This window comes from Schistocerca gregaria, chromosome X (genome assembly GCF_023897955.1).
Source record: "Schistocerca gregaria isolate iqSchGreg1 chromosome X, iqSchGreg1.2, whole genome shotgun sequence".
Taxonomy (NCBI): Eukaryota; Metazoa; Arthropoda; class Insecta; order Orthoptera; family Acrididae; genus Schistocerca; species Schistocerca gregaria.
In genome coordinates, this window is record NC_064931.1 from 820,046,789 (window position 1) to 820,064,853 (window position 18,065).

The following is an 18,065-nucleotide window of genomic DNA, read 5'->3' on the forward strand; positions in this document are numbered from 1 at the left end:
ACGGGAGTTCGAAAACTCGTATGGTGCGCATTCCTAAGCCGGCATGGTCGACAGTGACCGCTCCGACATTGCCGTCGGCGTGGCAAAAGCGTAATCCATGGTTGGTGTCACGAAGTATTCTTTCACACACCGCGTCGTTGACAACTTTCACGTACACAGTACTGCTTAATATGGACAAATGGATGCCCAAGATGTCGGAAGCTGGGATCTTAGCAACGTCGCGTAGGAAGCGTTCCACTTCCAAGGCCTTTGGTCTTGCGTAATCGTTGCAGAAGTTGAATCGTAAAGTTGATTTTCGAAAACGATTGGCCATGGCTCTAGTGCACGTAAGCGACACGTAAGTGACGGCCGCTGAAATGTAAACAACAGCGAGCGCGCGCGCTCCGCAGGCGGAAACAACAACACGTCCGCACTGCACGGCGGCGAAAGCCGGACTGAACCACTCAGCTACTGGCGGCGGACATCTAGCAGGTGAAAGACGGGGGAAGACACTTGCTGGTTCTCTAGACATGAGAAACACCTTGGTTGACTTTGTAAATTATAGGGATGATTTGAAATCTGTTACAGCGCAAACACACCTCCATACTGGAACTTCTCAAATTTCCACGCGATCACGAATGCTATCCAGCACATACATCAATATTCACGAGTGGAAGTAACAGTTTCCTCTATTTTTTTTTTTCGAGTTCTCTTGTAAAGGTCTTTGGAGACGGGATAAGTTTCTAGTTACTCAGTCGTTTACAGCTTACTCCACCTCACTAAAGTTTCGGGTTTGTAGAAAAATAATTTCCAGTCTATATCTTCAGAATTATGTTGTGCGAGTGATCAGTAGTATACTGCTATGTGCTGGATATTATGGTATAATATTCTAGCAAACCATGTGAAAATACATGTGTTCTTGTAATCCCAGAGTCTGGAGATATGTGTAGAAAAGCAAGCAGGTCGGGTCCAGAAACAGTAACACGTTTGTGCCGAGAGGAACCGACTCCTAATTTGTAGAACAGTTCTGAAAGTGACTTCGTCCACTGAGGGCGCTCTGGTCACACGTCGGGAGTGAATGACCGCCGGACCTCGCGGGAAAATATCTAGTTCGAATGGCTCTGAGCACTATGGGACTCAACTGCTGTGGTCATTAGTCCCCTAGAACTTAGAACTACTTAAACCTAACTAACCTAAGGACATCACACACATCCATGCCCGAGGCAGGATTCGAACCTGCGACCGTAGCAGTCGCACGGTTCCGGACTGCGCGCCTAGAACCGCGAGACCACCGCGGCCGGCGAAAATATCTAGTGCAGCGAGGAATATACCTATGGTGTCTACATGGTATATGTACGACTGACTGGCATCTGATACCTATGTGAATGATGTAAAAGGGGCTGCTTTGTATGGTGCAGGATACAAACTGTATGTTTACTATGGCTCTGAGCACTATGAGACTAAACTTCTGAGGTCATCAGTCCCCTAGAACTTAGAACTACTTAAACCTAACTAACCTAAGGACATCACACACATCCATGCCCGAGGCAGGATTCGAGCCTGCAACCATAGCGGTCGCACAGTTCCAGACTGAAGCGCCTAGAACCGCTCGGCCACTAAGGCCGGGCTGTATGTTTACTACATAGACACAGTATGCGGTGATACATTGCTCGGTTGGAGATTGGTTTCCCGCTCTAATATTCAAGCTCACATCCTCAGTGGCAGAGCAGTGTAATTGAATAAGAGTCTTTTTGTATTTGACGATCTGTAGGCACCTTTGCAGGGTTTAATTGTGGGTGCAATATGCTGATCAAAAAGAGCCAATGATAATTCTCTTTGCATCCTTCGTGCTGGGACGTAGGAGCCTCTACATAGCGGTGAGAATGTTTGCGTTTCGCAAATGTTTGATGAAAACAGGACTTAAGGATTTCCTGGAAATGTAACACTTAATGGACGGGGTGCCATGTTAGGACCATCAGGAGGAGTGGATTCAGCGTTATTCTGCGCTATTTTCGTAAACAGGTTCTGTTAGGATTGGAATTTCCATGCAGACAAGCTGAGACATCATGAAATCTCCTTCAAAAGTGATCGTTAACTATTTCTGGGCCACTATACAATTTCTGAGTGGTCGACGTGGCTCTTATTTTACATAGCCATGTGGCATCAGTATAACACTGAGATCCTTTTAGATGCGCTTGTCATTGTGTGTAGCTATGCAGACATTGTAATGTGTCAACCACGCTGGGCAGGTAAGCACGCGTGCATGATTAGATACAGCTCTCATGTACCATTAGGATCGTGAGGGAGAGAGGAGTCGATGTTATTCTGGAACAGATTTCTATAGCACGACCTGTGACGTCAGTATCCACAGGTATGCCACTAGCAACGGTAAACACGCCTGCCCAGAGGTATCTTGCATATAGGACCGGCATGTGCTTGCTACCCAGCGTACTTACCTTGGAGTCCTGTAGGGGGGCAGGTCACTCATACGTCGCGGTCGACTATAGTTCGAAAGTGTTATTTACATTCACTGATTGTTTGTGCAGTGCATTACTTTCGGATGTTTAAGCGCTGCGAGCATGTTGGCAGAGCATTATATATGCATTATTTCGGTGATTCACGAGTTGTTTTCGTGTCCGTCGTATTATTTTGTGAACAGATCTGTAGGCTGTGTAATGCATGATTTCGACAGTTGACGATTAGCAAGCCTGTTTGCATACATACATCAGTTTGACAATTTACGAGTCGTTTGCATCTCTCCACATCAGTGTACTGTATTATTTCGGTGATTTACGAGTAGTTTAAGGTCTGTAGACTATTTACTCCTACCTTAAGCACGGCGGAGCATGATTATCCGGGACCTGCCCTGCAGGCTTGCTCAGGATCGACTGATTCACTCCAGGCGCCAACTTCTCCCTTCTAGAACAATGGGGCAGCCCGTCAGCGACGCCCATGCCTATTAGCAAAAGAGCGGAAGAATAGATTCGACCCTTTAAGTATGAGATCGATATCTGTACTCTTACAATATCCTCCTGAGGGATATCGAGCCAAAATATGCCCAATTGGGGCATTAGTTCGTCAAAATTCCGAGCTGGTTGGAGGGTGCTGCCCATAATGCTCGAAACATTCTCAGTTGGGGAGAGATTCGGCGAGATTGCAGGCCAATGTAGGTTTCTGTAAGCACGACAACAAGTACTAGAAACTCTTGCCGTGTGCGGGCCGGCGTTATCTTGATGAAATGTAAGCCCAGGATACCATTCGATGAAGGGAACAAAATGGTTTTTGTGGTTAGTGTTTAAGGTCCCGTCGACAACGAGGTCATTAGAGACGGAGCGCAAGCTCGAGTTAGAGAAGGATTGGGAAGGAATCGGCCGTGCCCTTTCAAAGGAACCATCCCGGCATTTGCCTGAAACGATTTAGGGAAATCACGGAAAACCTAAATCAGGATGGCCGGAGACGGGATTGAACTGTCGTCCTCCCGAATGCGAGTCCAGTATGCTAACCACTGCGCCACCTCGCTCGGTGGCAACAAAATGGGTCGTAGAATACCGTCGACATAGGGTATTGTGGAAGACAGCCAAAGGGGCCCTACTATGATATGAAATGATACAGCACACCATTACTCCTGGTTGTCGGCCCGTATGGCGGGTGACAGACAGCTTGGTATCCCACCACTGTCCAGCACATTTCCAGATACGTCTTCGACGAGGAATCTCATTGACTGGAGTAGAATTGTCTTCAGTGTTGAGTCCCGCTTCGAACTGAGTCCAGAAGACAGCGATAAGATAACAATCTCACTGTCGCCCCCACCATGTCGTGCATCTCCAGACTCATCTTAGACCCAGAATCTCATTGACTGGAGTAGACTAGTCTTCATTGTTGAATCCCGCTTCCAACTGAATCCCGATGACAGGGGTGAGATACAAACATGACGTTGGTCACCATACAACCCGATAACAAGGAGAGAAGGTCTAGGGTGCCAACCCATTTCATAGCAGAACCTCTTTGGTTGTCATCCGCGGCACCCTTTCGGCACACCAGTATGTTGAGGATATTCTATGCCCTGCTTTGTTGCTCTTCATGGTAAAATCACCCTGGGCTTACATTTCAGCAAGTTAATGCCTGTCTATACACAGCGAGAATTTCTACTCATTGTCTTCAGGCTTGCCAAACCCTACAGTGGCCAGGAAATTCGCCGGATCTCTCGCAAATCGAGAACGTTTTGGTCATTATAGGAATGGCCTTGTAACCAGCTCGGGGTTTTGAAGATCTAATGCACTAATTGGACAGAATTTGACACGATATCCCTAAGGAGGACATCCAGCAAATCCATCACTCAGTGCCAAGCTGAATAACTCCTTGCATAAGGGCCAGAGGTGGACCAGTGCTTCTTTCACTTGCTCAATTTGTACAGCTCTTTCCTTTGAATAAATCATCCCATTTTTCTGAAATTGGAATCATTTGTTTGTCTCTGCATTTGCATCACACTATCTATTTCCCTCCCATTTGGCTAATTCCTTCATGATGTGTAGTTTCTTCTTTTGTCTTAGAGTGAATCTGGAGTTAGTACAAGATGCAGATATTGCACGTACGAGTAATGGAACAAAATTCATGTGGCTCCAAGTACCGTTATCCAAGATAGCAGCGATGACGTCATCCAAGATGGCCACCTGTATACTTGGCCACAGCGCATTATGCCATCCAAGATGTCTGCTGTGACGTCACCAGATGACACAAGTACCATTATCCAAGATAGCGTCTTTTGGCGGGAAAGTGCCATTCCCCCAACACGCCACCCCCACCCCCCAGTGGGAAGTTAAAAATTCTATAAGGACAATGCAAACACACCAGAACTACCTTCACTAACCTACGAAAATGGCGAGAAAAGAGGGTACTTGGGCTACCTCCACTAACATAAGTCACCTGACTGACACCTCTTCCTGGGAACTCGCAGAAAAAAAGACTCAGCCTATGCTGGACATAACTCTTTATTTTCAGTATTTATTTAAACAATTACAGTCAGTACCACCATCAAGTGTGTTCGCCATGGGGTCCAGAGCCTAACTGATCTAGTTCACAGTACTGACACCAGTGGGTGCTGTCGTCTGTTCCGTGATGTAATCCAAGATGGCGATCTGGGGTGAGGGGATATTGTGGGAAAAGGACTCAGCCTGTGCTGGATGTATGTCTCTATTTAAACAATTTCTGGCAGTACCTCCATCCAGTGTGTTCACCATGAGGTCTGGAGTGCAACTGACCTAGTACAGAGTACTGTTACCAGAGGGCACTTTCATCCCTCCTGTGATGTAATTCAAAATGGTGGTTCAGGGTGGAGCAAAATGGCAGGAAAAGGACTCAGCCTGTGCTGGATAGGATGAATGTATGTCTTTATTTTGCATGCAGTCTTTATTTAAACAATTTGAGGCAGTACCTCCATCCAGTGTGTCCACCATGAGGTCCAGAGCCCAACTGACCTAGTACAGAGTACTGCTACCAGAGGGCACTGTCGTCCCTCCCGTGACATAATCCTAGATAGCGGTTTGCAGGAGAAATACAGCAGGAAAATGATTCAGCCTCTTCTGGGCTGCTTGGGAGAGGAAAGAGTGTACTTTATTTATTTCTGATCAATTTATTTAGGGACGGATTTCACATAATTTATTTATTACACTGATACAAAACACATGGTCTGACATGCTTGGGGTCATGGCACACAGCCTACAGACCTGCAAACTACTCGTAAATTACAGAAATAAAGCATGTTAAAACGCTCTGCAGACACGCAAATAACTGCTAAATTAGCAAAATAATGCATTACACAGAACACAGACATGAAAACTACTCATAAATAATGCAGTACACTGATGTTAAGACACGAAAAACTTTTAAGTTGTCAAAATATAAAGTACACAGCATAGAGACCTGCAAACTACTTGTAAATCACTGAAATACACATAAAAAATGCTTTCGAACTATCATCAATGTATCAGAGGCTCCAAGTGCGCAAGCACATCTATGCCTCCGTGAGCCACCACAGGACGCAAGCCAGCACGTGCCATAACTCTCACGCCGCAGCCACCTATAGCAAGTCGGTGAATGTCGTGTCTATTTTCGGGTATACAGGTACATTTCTGCGAGTGTTATACTGATGTCACGGAACTCCAAGGCGCACTCACACCGGTCCCATACACAAAACACCTCTGGTGAATTGTGATTACCGGTGCTCGCGCGACACCTATGGATACTGAGGTCACAGATCGTGCTATAGAAATCATTTCCAGAGCAGCACAGGCTGCTTTCTCCCTAGCGATCCTAGCGGGACATACAAGCTGTGTCTAGCTGTGTTCGAGTACTTACCTCCCCAGCATGGCTGATGCACTGCTGCGAAATGTTCGCGTGGTGACACACCATCTAAAAGGCTCTCAACGTTATACTGACATGACATGGCTATGTAAAATAAGAGCCAAGTCGACCTCTCGGAAATTGTATAGTGTCCCACAGATAGTTAACGGTCGCTTTTGTAGGAGCTTTTATGATGTCTCAGCTTGTCTGCGTAGAAATTCTTGTCCTAACAGAACCTTTTTACGAAAATAGTGCAGAATAACGAAGAATACATTAGTCCTGATGGTCCTACCGTGGCACCCCGTCGATCATGTGTTACCCTTCCTGGAAATCGTTAAGTCCTGTTTTCAACAAACATCTCCCAAATTCAAACGTTCTCATTGCTTTGTAGAGGCTCCTACGTCCCAGCGAAAGGATGTCTTGTGAAATGAATGCAGCGTTATGATTGGTTCCTATTGAATTTACCCGCCGAATTACTGATGGTGCCAGAGCGGAAGCACCGTCTGCCCTTTCTTTCTGGAGATGACACTTTCAGCGGCAACTATTTTGCACAGACCTCATATTGCACCGACAGTTAAACCTTTCAAAATGACATAAAGATCGTCAAATACGGAAAGACCATTAGTCAATTACACTGCTCTGCCACTGAGAACAGGACCTTGAATATTAGAGTGTAAAATCGATCTCCAACCCAGCAATATATCGTCGTGTGCCCTGTCGATGTAGTAAACATACAATTCGTACCCTGTGCAGTAAAAAAATTGCCCCTTTTACATCATTCGTACAGCTATCGACCACCAGGCACTCGTACATATAACGCGAAGACAGGCAGTACCGTATATACTCCTCACATCACTAGATACACTCCTGGAAATGGAAAAAGAACACATTGACACCGGTATGTCACACCCACCATACTTGCTCCGGACACTACGAGAGGGCTGTACAAGCAATGATCACACGCACGGCACAGCGGACACACCAGGAACCGCGGTGTTGGCCGTCGAATGGCGCTAGCTGCGCAGCATTTGTGCACCGCCGCCGTCAGTGTCAGCCAGTTTTCCGTGGCATACGGAGCTCCATCGCAGTCTTTAACACTGGTAGCATGCCGCGACAGCGTGGACGTGAACCGGTTGTGCAGTTGACGGACTTTGAGCGAGGGCGTATAGTGGGCATGCGGGAGGCCGGGTGGACGTACCGCCGAATTGCTCAACACGTGGGGCGTGAGGTCTCCACAGTACATCGATGTTGTCGCCAGTGGTCGGCGGAAGGTGCACGTGCCCGTCGACCTGGGACCGGACCGCAGCGACGCACGGATGCACGCCAAGACCGTAGGATCCTACGCAGTGCCGTAGGGGACCGCACCGCCACTTCCCAGCAAATTAGGGACACTGTTGCTCCTGGGGTATCGGCGAGGACCATTCGCAACCGTCTCCATGAAGCTGGGCTACGGTCCCGCACACCGTTAGGCCGTCTTCCGCTCACGCCCCAACATCGTGCAGCCCGCCTCCAGTGGTGTCGCGACAGGCGTGAATGGAGGGACGAATGGAGACGTGTCGTCTTCAGCGATGAGAGTCGCTTCTGCCTTGGTGCCAATGATGGTCGTATGCGTGTTTGGCGCCGTGCAGGTGAGCGCCACAATCAGGACTCCATACGACCGAGGCACACAGGGCCAACACCCGGCATCATGGTGTGGGGAGCGATCTCCTACACTGGCCGTACACCTCTGGTGATCGTCGAGGGGACATTGAATAGTGCACGGTACATCCAAACCGTCATCGAACCCATCGTTCTACCATTCCTAGACCGGCAAGGGAACTTGCTGTTCCAACAGGACAATGCACGTCCGCATGTATCCCGTGCCACCCAGCGTCCCCTAGAAGGTGTAAGTCAACTACCCTGGCCAGCAAGATCTCCGGATCTGTCCGCCATTGAGCATGTTTGGGACTGGATGAAGCGTCGTCTCACGCGGTATGCACGTCCAGCACGAACGCTGGTCCAACTGAGGCGCTAGGTGGAAATGGCATGGCATGCCGTTCCACAGGACTACATCCAGCATCTCTACGATCGTCTCCATGGGAGAATGGCAGCCTGCATTGCTGCGAAAGCTGGATATACACTGTACTAGTGCCGACATTGTGCATGCTGTGTTACCTATGTCTATGTGCCTGTGGTTCTGTCAGTGTGATCATGTGATGTATCTGAACCCAGGAATGTGTCAATAAAGTTTCCCCTTCCTGGGACAATGAATTCACGGTGTTCTTATTTCAATTTCCAGGAGTGTATTTTCCTGCAGCTGACGGTCACAAGACACATGACCAGAGCGGCCTCAGCGGACTGAAGTCACTCTCAGAACTGTTCTACAAGTACGGGCTCGTTTCTCCTCAGCAAAAACGCATTACTCTTTCTCGTCTGGACTTGCTTGCCTGCTTGCTTTTCAACACTCACCTCTAGACTCTGGTATTACAAGAACACATGTGTTTCCGCATGATATGCCATAATATTATACCACATTCGCCTTATTTCTCGGTATCAAGCACATAGCAGGTCCTACTGATCGTTTGCAACATTATTCCGAAGATAGACTGGAAATTATTTCTCTACAAACCCGAAACTTTAGCAAGGTGGAGCATGGTGTAAACCACTGAGCAGCTAGAAACGTATCCCATCTGCGAAAGCTTTACATGAGAACGCGAAAAAATTAGAGGAAACTGTTATTTCCACTCGCGAAAACTGATGTTGGTGACATAATGTATCTCTATAATTTACAAAGTCAACTAAGGTGTTTTCATATCTAGAGAAACAGCAAACATGTCTTCCACCTGTCTTTCATCTGCTAAATGGACACACCACAATTGGTGTCCCTTAACTTAATCTTCAAGCACACGCACTGTTTCTGGCAACGTACAGTCACGTGTTGGGTCCAGAAGTACCTCAACAGTGTTTAGGTGTGCTTACAAGTATTTACTGGAAATAACCTGGATATTTTTATATTTACATAATAAAAGACAACGTATTTATTATGTCAGTTGTTTATTGTGCTAATACTAATTAGTCTTATCAGAAACTTTAAGCCATTTACAAAAACATGTCATTTTGGTTTTCTGTTTTGTATAGATCAGTTAAAATGACATAAAAATCAACAAATACTAACTTCTAACTAAACCTTTTTATATTTTGTACAGAATTGGAGCATAAAATGAAATGAAAATTATAAATCAGAAAGAACTAACAAGACAAAAAAAAGGACACCACATTATTTGCCTACAAAATCATTTGTTTCCTTTGGCTTCACAGGACAAACAAAAATTGATTGCCTTTGAATGAGGCTTACAAATACATTGTTTGCAAGTGTTACGTGCTGGAGAGCTCTTTTTATCTTTCGACCTTGGGCAAATATAACACCTTTGCTTTTTAGAAGCACTAGGACCAGGCACATCTGCATTAGGCATTGAAAACATTTGTTCTCTGCCAGCCAATTTGCACATAATTTCCCGTACATCTTTGGCCAGCTTTGGGTTATTTTCTAATCTCCTGCAAACGTATGGCTTTACAAGACTCATTGCAATGGACTTTATGTATTCTCTTCTGCTGACTTTTATATTTGGCTTAGAACCAACCCAAAGCACATATCCGTTAGCAAGAGAAATATTCAGCATTGCAGGAAATATGGCGTTCAGCCATCTTCTTGTTCTGCGTGAGCAAGAGTAATTTGAGCATTTGAAATCCAAGGCATCAACTCCTCCCTTAGTCACATTGTAAAAGTCTATAATTCAAGGTTTCCTTCGATTGTTTGTTTGCAGACACTTCGTGATTCATGGAAGGTAGTAAAACTACACTTTTATACTTCTTTGGAACGAATGATACCAAGGTCTTGTCCCGAACAAATCCAAATAATGATGATTCAGTGGGTCTTCTTTCATCAGGCAAAAACTGACGAGGAATTTCTCAGTTGTTTTTTCGTACAGTACCCAAGTATGTTAGTCCTCGTTTCAATAATTCGTCTGCTAACTCAACAGACGTAAACCAACTGTATCCAGTGATATTCCTATTAGTGCCATAAAATGGCTGTACAAGTTTTAGCACATACTGTGTTGGCACTGCTTAAGGGATATTTCTTTGGATATGCGGTTTTCCAGAGTATATAAACACATTACATAAGTAATGAGTTTTCGCATCGCAAATAATACACTGCAGTTTTAGTCCATATTTTCCAGGTCTACTTTTGTTAATTCTGAATGAGTATCTTCCTCGAAATTTTACCAACATTTCATCAACACATAAATAATCTGAACAAGAATAGTTCGCACTACAATTGCTAACAAACTTTTCAAAAATTCCTCCTATCAAAGCCAGTTTATCTGTAGATTCTCTTTCTTCTCGTGTGCTGATGTCATCAAAGGTTACATTGAAATGAATAAATAAAAATCTGTTTATCCCCATTACACCTCGAAAAATGTCTCTTCCAGTAAAATCAGTCGCCCATAGCGATGTAACATTTTTATGATTTGACTTGAATTTCGACGTAAACAGAAGTAATCCAAGGTAAGCTCGTAGCTCATAGCAATCAATGTTGTTGGCATAATACGGCCGTAATAATGGAGGTGAATATTTGTCCTCAATCACATCATCGGTAAATAATAGTTCCCAACTCTCTACAGGCGACATTTCACGTTTACAAGCAACAGGTCCTTTCTGTCCCGCGCGTTCTCGTACAATATTGTGCTGTCTTACACAAGATGAATGTAGGGCAGATTTACTCCATTTTAATCTGTTCTTACCGTAAAAATAGTTCCCTGAGCTTTCTTCGTCTTCTTCACTAGAAGAAGAGCTTTCACTTAGCTCCATCTCTGAACCATAAAGGTGTTCACTGTGTATCGAATCATGTTCACTGATGTCATCAACATCTTTGTCTGGGTCTTTTAGTTCTGTGTCTTCACCTTCTGAGTCAGTGCTTTCTTCCAACAGTCGTGCAATATCCTCATCACGAAGAAAGCGTGTAATTGTTGTAAATGAACTGAAATAAGAGGAAATTACTGTATTAGCATATTGTAAATAAATATTACGTAAAAGCATTGTTGGGGTCTACAGGTACCCCAATGAAAAACAGGCACTTTCTGTTGCGAGAGTGCGACGCACGTCCACATATAGCAAGCGTCAGTGGCACACTGAGAATATCTACAATGACGGGTCTGTAGCGCGCCAGCAATAGTAATTATAAACCTAAAATGTAGCGTGGGGTCTGCTGAGACTCCACCCGTATAATTAAAGGTTAATAAAGGTGCGATATGTGCAGAAGCATTCAATCAAACAATTTACATGGGAGGGAATAACGGTCCAGTGCAAACACACATCCATATTGAATCTTCTCAAATTTCCACTCGATCACGAATGCTATCCAGCACATACTAATTAATAGTTCTCTATTCGGCCGTCCAGAGGACAACACAGTTAAGTCAGCTACATTCCTACACTCCTACAGGTCTCTCCATTCGGACAGCTCCTACCATTAACGGGAAACGTGAATCATTCATTCCACAGGTCACCAGCACTGACCGCCAAGCACACATAGACAGAATCGTCCTAGGAAAAAAACAGGCCTCATATATATTTTATACCTGTACTTATACCTAAACTTTTCAACTACAGTCTCAGTTGAACGACATTCGACAAGGAGCAAAGTATCGGAAATACAACCTGCTGATGGCTTTGGCTCTGTAAATAGAAATATCGGTACCATTCTTATGACTTGACATACTCTTCCCTTTGCTATCACAGTACTCCACATCAAATTAATGCCTTCTTTACTATTGGACACAGTTACTTCCTTTGCACATGTCGGAAAACAAACACATACTTTATAAGCCTGATGCTCAAGGTGAACCTGTCACACACCCTATACTACTAAGTATTATACTTCGTCAATGACTGGTTGCTAGCTATACGAAATAATACTAACCGAAAATCAACGATTTCGGGTTTGTAGAGAAATAATTTCCAGTCTATACATTCGGAATTATCTTGCAAGCGATCGGTAGGCTACTGCTGTGTGCTTGATATCTAGAAATACTGGAAAAATGGTATAATATAATGGCATACCATGCGAAAATACATGTGTTCTTGTAATACCAGAGTCTAGAGGTGTGTGTCCAAAAGCAAGCAAGCAGGTCCAGAAGAGAAAGAGTAACTTGTTTGTGCTGAGGGGAAACGAGTCCGAACTTGTAGAACAGTTCTGAGAGTGAGGGCGCTCTGGTCACATGTTCGGAGTGGATGACTATTGACCGTCAGCTGTGGGAAAATATCTAGTCACGCAAGGTGTATTTACGGTGCTGCCTATCTTCGCGTTATATGTACGAGCGTCTCGTGGTTGACAGCTACACGAATGATGTAAAAAGGGCAATTTTGGTATGGCAAAGGATATGAAATATATGTTTACTACATCGACACAGCACACAGTGATATATTGCTGGGTTGGAGATCGGTTTCAAGCTCTAATATTCAAGCTCCTGTTCCTCAGTGGCAGAGCAGGCAATTGAGTAAGAGTCTTATTGTTTTCGATGACCTGTATGCCACTTTGCAAGGTTTAATTGTTGGTGCAATATGGTGATCTGTGCAATATAGTTTTTGGCTCCTGAAAGTCTCGTCTGCAGAAAGAAGAAAGGCGCATAGTGCTTCCACACTGGCGGCATCAGCAATTCAGAGGGTAAATTCAATAAGAACCAATCATAATGCTCCATTCATTTCACAAGACATCCTTTGTGTTGGGACACAGAAGCCTCTACATAGCAGTGGAAATGTTTGCATTTTGGAGATGTTTGTATAGAGCAGGACTTAACGATTTCCAGGAAGGGTAACACATGATGGACAGGGTACCACGTTAGGACCATTAGGAGGAATGTATTCGGCATTATTCTGCACTATTTTCGTGAGCAGTTTCTGTTAGGTCAAGAATTTCCATGCAGATAAGCTGAGACATCATAAAAGCTCTGACAAGAGCGACCATTAACTATTTCTGGGACACTGTACAATTTCTGAGAGATCGACTTGCCTCTTATTTTACATAGCCATGTGACGTTAGTATAACACTGAGATTCTTTCAGATGGTGAGTCGCCACATGGACATTTCATGGCGATGCATCAGCCACACTGTGGGGGTAAGCACGTGTTCATGACCAGACGCAGCTCGTATGTCGCGCTAGGGTCGCTACGGAGAAAGCAGCCTGTGCTGTTCTGGAACTGATATCTAGAGCGCTATCTGTGACGTCAGTATCCACAGGTATCGCGCCAGCAACGGTAAAAACAATAGCTCACTGGCATAATGCGTATGGGATCGCCGTGAGCGCGCCTTGGAGTTCCGTGACGTCAGTACAACACTCGAAGAACTGTAACTGTATACCCAAAAATAGATGCAACTTTCACCTGCTTGCTGTAGGTGGCAGTGGCATGAAAGTGATGACTCATTCTGGCTTGCATCCGGCAGTGGCTTGCGGCGGCGGCAAGGTGCACGCGCACTTGGAGCCTCTGATATGCTGAACATAGTTACGTGCAATGAGTGTTTGTGCACTAAATATTTCCGGCTGTTTAATCGTTGTGAGCGTGTTGGCAGAGTGTTATATATGCATTATGTTAGTGATTTACTAGTAGTTTGTAGGTGTCCACATCAGTGTACCGCACTATTGCGGTATGTTACGAGTAGTTTGCTGGTCTGTAGGCTGTGTAGCGTGGCACCAAGCATGTCAGAGCGTGTGTTTTGTATCAGTGTAGTAAATAAACTATGTGAAATCCGTCCCTAAACAAACTGCTCGAAAATAAATAAAGTACATTCATTCCTCTCTCCAGCAGCCCAGCATAGGCTGAGTGATTTTCGCACCATTCTCCCCCCCCCCCCCTCCCCCAGACCGCCATCTAGGATTACGTCATAGGAGGGATGGAAGCTCCCTCTGGTGGCAGTACTGTGTATTAGGTCAGTTGGACTCCAGACCTGAAGGTGGACACACTAGATGGATGTACTGCCTCAAATTGTTTAAATAAAGACTGCCTGCAAAGTAAAGACTTACATCCAGCCATTTTCCCCCACCCCAAATCACCATCTTTTATTACATCATGGAAGGGATGAAAGCACCCTCTGATGGCAACTGTGAACTAGGTCAGTTGGACTCTGGTCACCGTGGTTAACACACTGGATGGAGGTACTGCCTCAAATTGTTGAAATAAAGACATACACCCAGCACAGGCTGAGTCCTTTTCCCGCCATTTCCCTCACCCCAGACCGCCATCTTGGATTATGTGAAACACAGGCTGAGTCGTTTTGCAGCCAGTTCCTAGGAAAAGGTGGTGGTCGGATGACTTAGGTTAGTTTGAAGGTAGCCCAAATGCCCTTTTTTCTCGCCATTTTCTTAGGTTTCTGGAGGTAGCTGTGGTTTGTTGCATTGTCCTGATGGAGTTTGAACTTCCTGCCAGGGGGCGTTTCAGGGTGTATGGCACTTTCCCCCCAAAAGACGCCATCTTGGATAACGGCGCTTGCGTCATCAGGTGACGTCACAGCCGCCATCTTGGATGACATCATGTGCTGTTGCCAAGTCTACAGGCCGCCATCTTGGATAACGGTACTTGGGACTACACAAACTTTGTCCCACTACTCGCATATGTATATGAAAGCTACTGTAATTGTAGGTCACATCTGAAAAAGTTATTTTCAGGAAATGTTAATAAACAGAAGTAGTTGTACACCTCTCTCCACCTCTTATATCGTACATGAGCTAGCATTTACTTTCTAAATTACAAAGTGAAGTTTCAGAGTAAATACACGAATTGGGCAAAAATATGGAAACGCCAAAAATACAACGCATTACCCTGCCTAATATGGTGCAGGAAAACCCTTGTCATTCAAAACAGTTTCCAGTTGTCTCGAAATGGACAAATACAGGTCCTGTACAGTTTTCTGTGGAGTTTTATACTATTCTTCCTGTAAAATAAAAGGGAAGTTCGAGTAAAGGTGATGGAAGGTGGATAGCGGTCACGAACCCCCATGTCCAAAGACCGCAAAGTCTCAATAATAGTGAGATCTGGTGATTGCGGTGACCATGGGAGACACGGCAAGTAATCTTCCTTTTCACAAAACTAGTCTAGGACGATGTGAGCTATGTGTGAACAGGGGCGCTGTCGTCTAGGAACACGGGATTACCATTGGGGAATAAATATTGTACCATGGAATAGACCTGATCAGCCAAAATGGGAGATGAAGAAGCTTGCACAGGATAGAGTAGCATGGAGAGCTGCATCAAACCAGTATCATGACTGAAGACCACGACAACAGCCAAAATTACCCCCTCGCCAGTAGCGCGACATGGATCCCTTGAAATCCACGATATGGCTGCCTACATCATCACCGAACGCCCGCCATGTTTCACCCATCGTACGCAAACTCGGTCAGAATTTGAAAGCAGACTGTAACAAGACTCATCTGACCATATGACATTGTTCCATTGTTCCATAGCCCATGCTTTATGACTTAGGCATCACGTTTCCAATTACGGGCGTTTACATCATTGATGAGTGATTTTAGCATTCCAGCTCCCTACCTATGGGGCTCGTTGTGTGTTGTTTGAGTGGTGACAGGCGCGAGTGCAACATTCAGTTCTTCAGTGGCTTTTGCAGCTGTCGTCGTCTTGTGTATCGACGCACTCCCCGTGAATGACCATCTGTCACGACTGCTCTACACACACTTTCGTCGGCGTTGTGGCTTAGCGGAAGACGTTTTCCCGCTTTCCCTGTATGTGGTATAAGCATCCATATTGTGCCTCTTGAAACACCAAACACTTCGGCTTCCTTTGTTTTTGAAGCACCCACGACAGGAGCACTAAGACTTCGTTCACTTTCGAATTCAATTACGACCGAGATAATGCTCTCACAACTAAACGTGACACTGTTCTCACCACTGCTGACACTTGCTAATCTTTTAGGACATGGCAAAGGTGTTATTCAAGGTCGAACAGCATAGCGCAAATTGCGGGCTTAGCTGGCATCTGCATTTATGTTCAAGCATGCATTTCTCGCCGTGTCTCCATATTTTGGTTCAGACCCTCTTCAACGACTATCTGAATAAAAAATGGCACAAAACGGATATATGTGCATTATTATTTATCACTCTGTGACTTTGGGCTGCAAAGGTGAATGCTGCCGCAAGACTGTTATTAGCTTCAACTTGATGTTGAGGATTGTGGTTTCACTGGATTAATTGTAGTGAGACAGAAGGGCTTGCCAACGAGGTCCTTCCATGGGTGTGTACGTTATGCTTAAAAGACAGGGAGAACGCAGAACAAGAGGCAAAGATTTACGTCCTTGACGTAAAGGCTGAGCCCGCAAAAATAGAAATGGAGTAGTTGGGGAGGGGGGAGGGATAAAAAAAGTGATGTGCGAAAATTTAATCGGAAAGTGGAGAAAAAGGAGTAGTGTAGATAGTTGTGTTACCATTGAGCTCAAGAACAGGTATAGCCTGTTACCTGTTTACAAGTATGAGAAGAGCCTCGTGGTGTATCTGTGGGGTACCTGTGTGGTGCACTTCAGTGTGGCATCTTCTGGTGTTTTCTTTGTGTTTCTAGTTCTTAGTCAACATGAAAGCTTTTGGAGTTTTAGTATAGCACTAACTATCTAAAGGTGTCATATCACTAACACAAGACAACTGCCAGCAATGTGAAGACGTAGTTTCCTAATTATACTACCCTGCGCAACCTTGTTGTATGCAAGTTCATTTTAACAACAAAAGATTCCAGCAAGGTCCTCATTGACAAATCCATAGCATTAGAGATTATATAGACTGTAAAAAAGACCCAAAATGTAAACAATAACTTAAGCACCCAAACTTAAAGAACTTTATTTGAGAACCTAAGTCTGAGAGATGCAGGACCTACAGAATTTGGGAAGCAAGCGCTGTGTATCTAACATTAAAACTGGAAAGTCAGCTATATAGCTACAAAACATTAATCTGTATTAAAACAAATCACCACACAGACATTCTTCAACAAATGTCAAGGTCAATCAGGTAAATGATTCTGCCTTATTACAATTTTTACCGAAGGTAGGTTTGTGGATTCTAACAGTATTTCGTTAAATGTAGATACTGTCATAGATCAATTGAAGTGCACAAATAACTGTTACAGTCACTTTTATATATCAGTTAAAGCGACTGGTCGTGCGGTAGCGTTCTCGCTTTCCGCGTCCGTGTTCCCGGGTTCGATTCCCGGCGGGGTCAGGGATTTTCTCTGCCTCGTGATGACTGGGTGTTGTGTGATGTCTTTAGGTTAGTTAGGTTTAAGTAATGCTAAGTTCTAAGGGACTGATGTCCATAGATATTATGTCCCATAGTGCTCAGAGCCATTTAAAGCGACTGGTGACCTGTTATTTCTGAAACAATCACCGTAAGACCTCACCTAAAATGTTTGCCTTTAAAGTACTATGTTGCTAAATAATAGTCAGCTTGCGAGACCACCTGTGCCTCAAACCTTTCCTCGATTTGCTAAGTTTCATTTCTCACGCACAAGAGATCAGTCTACGAAGTAACAAATAATAAACATTTTAATGTTCTCATGACCAGCTGTATTTGTATTAATTCAGTACTGGTAATATACACAACAAATTATAAAAGTTTTACTGTTACTGAAGAATTTTCTCTGTTTCAACAGTAAGAAGAAATGGATATATCCATGAAAAGAATTTTACTTCCACAGAAATCACATCTATGCTTAAAA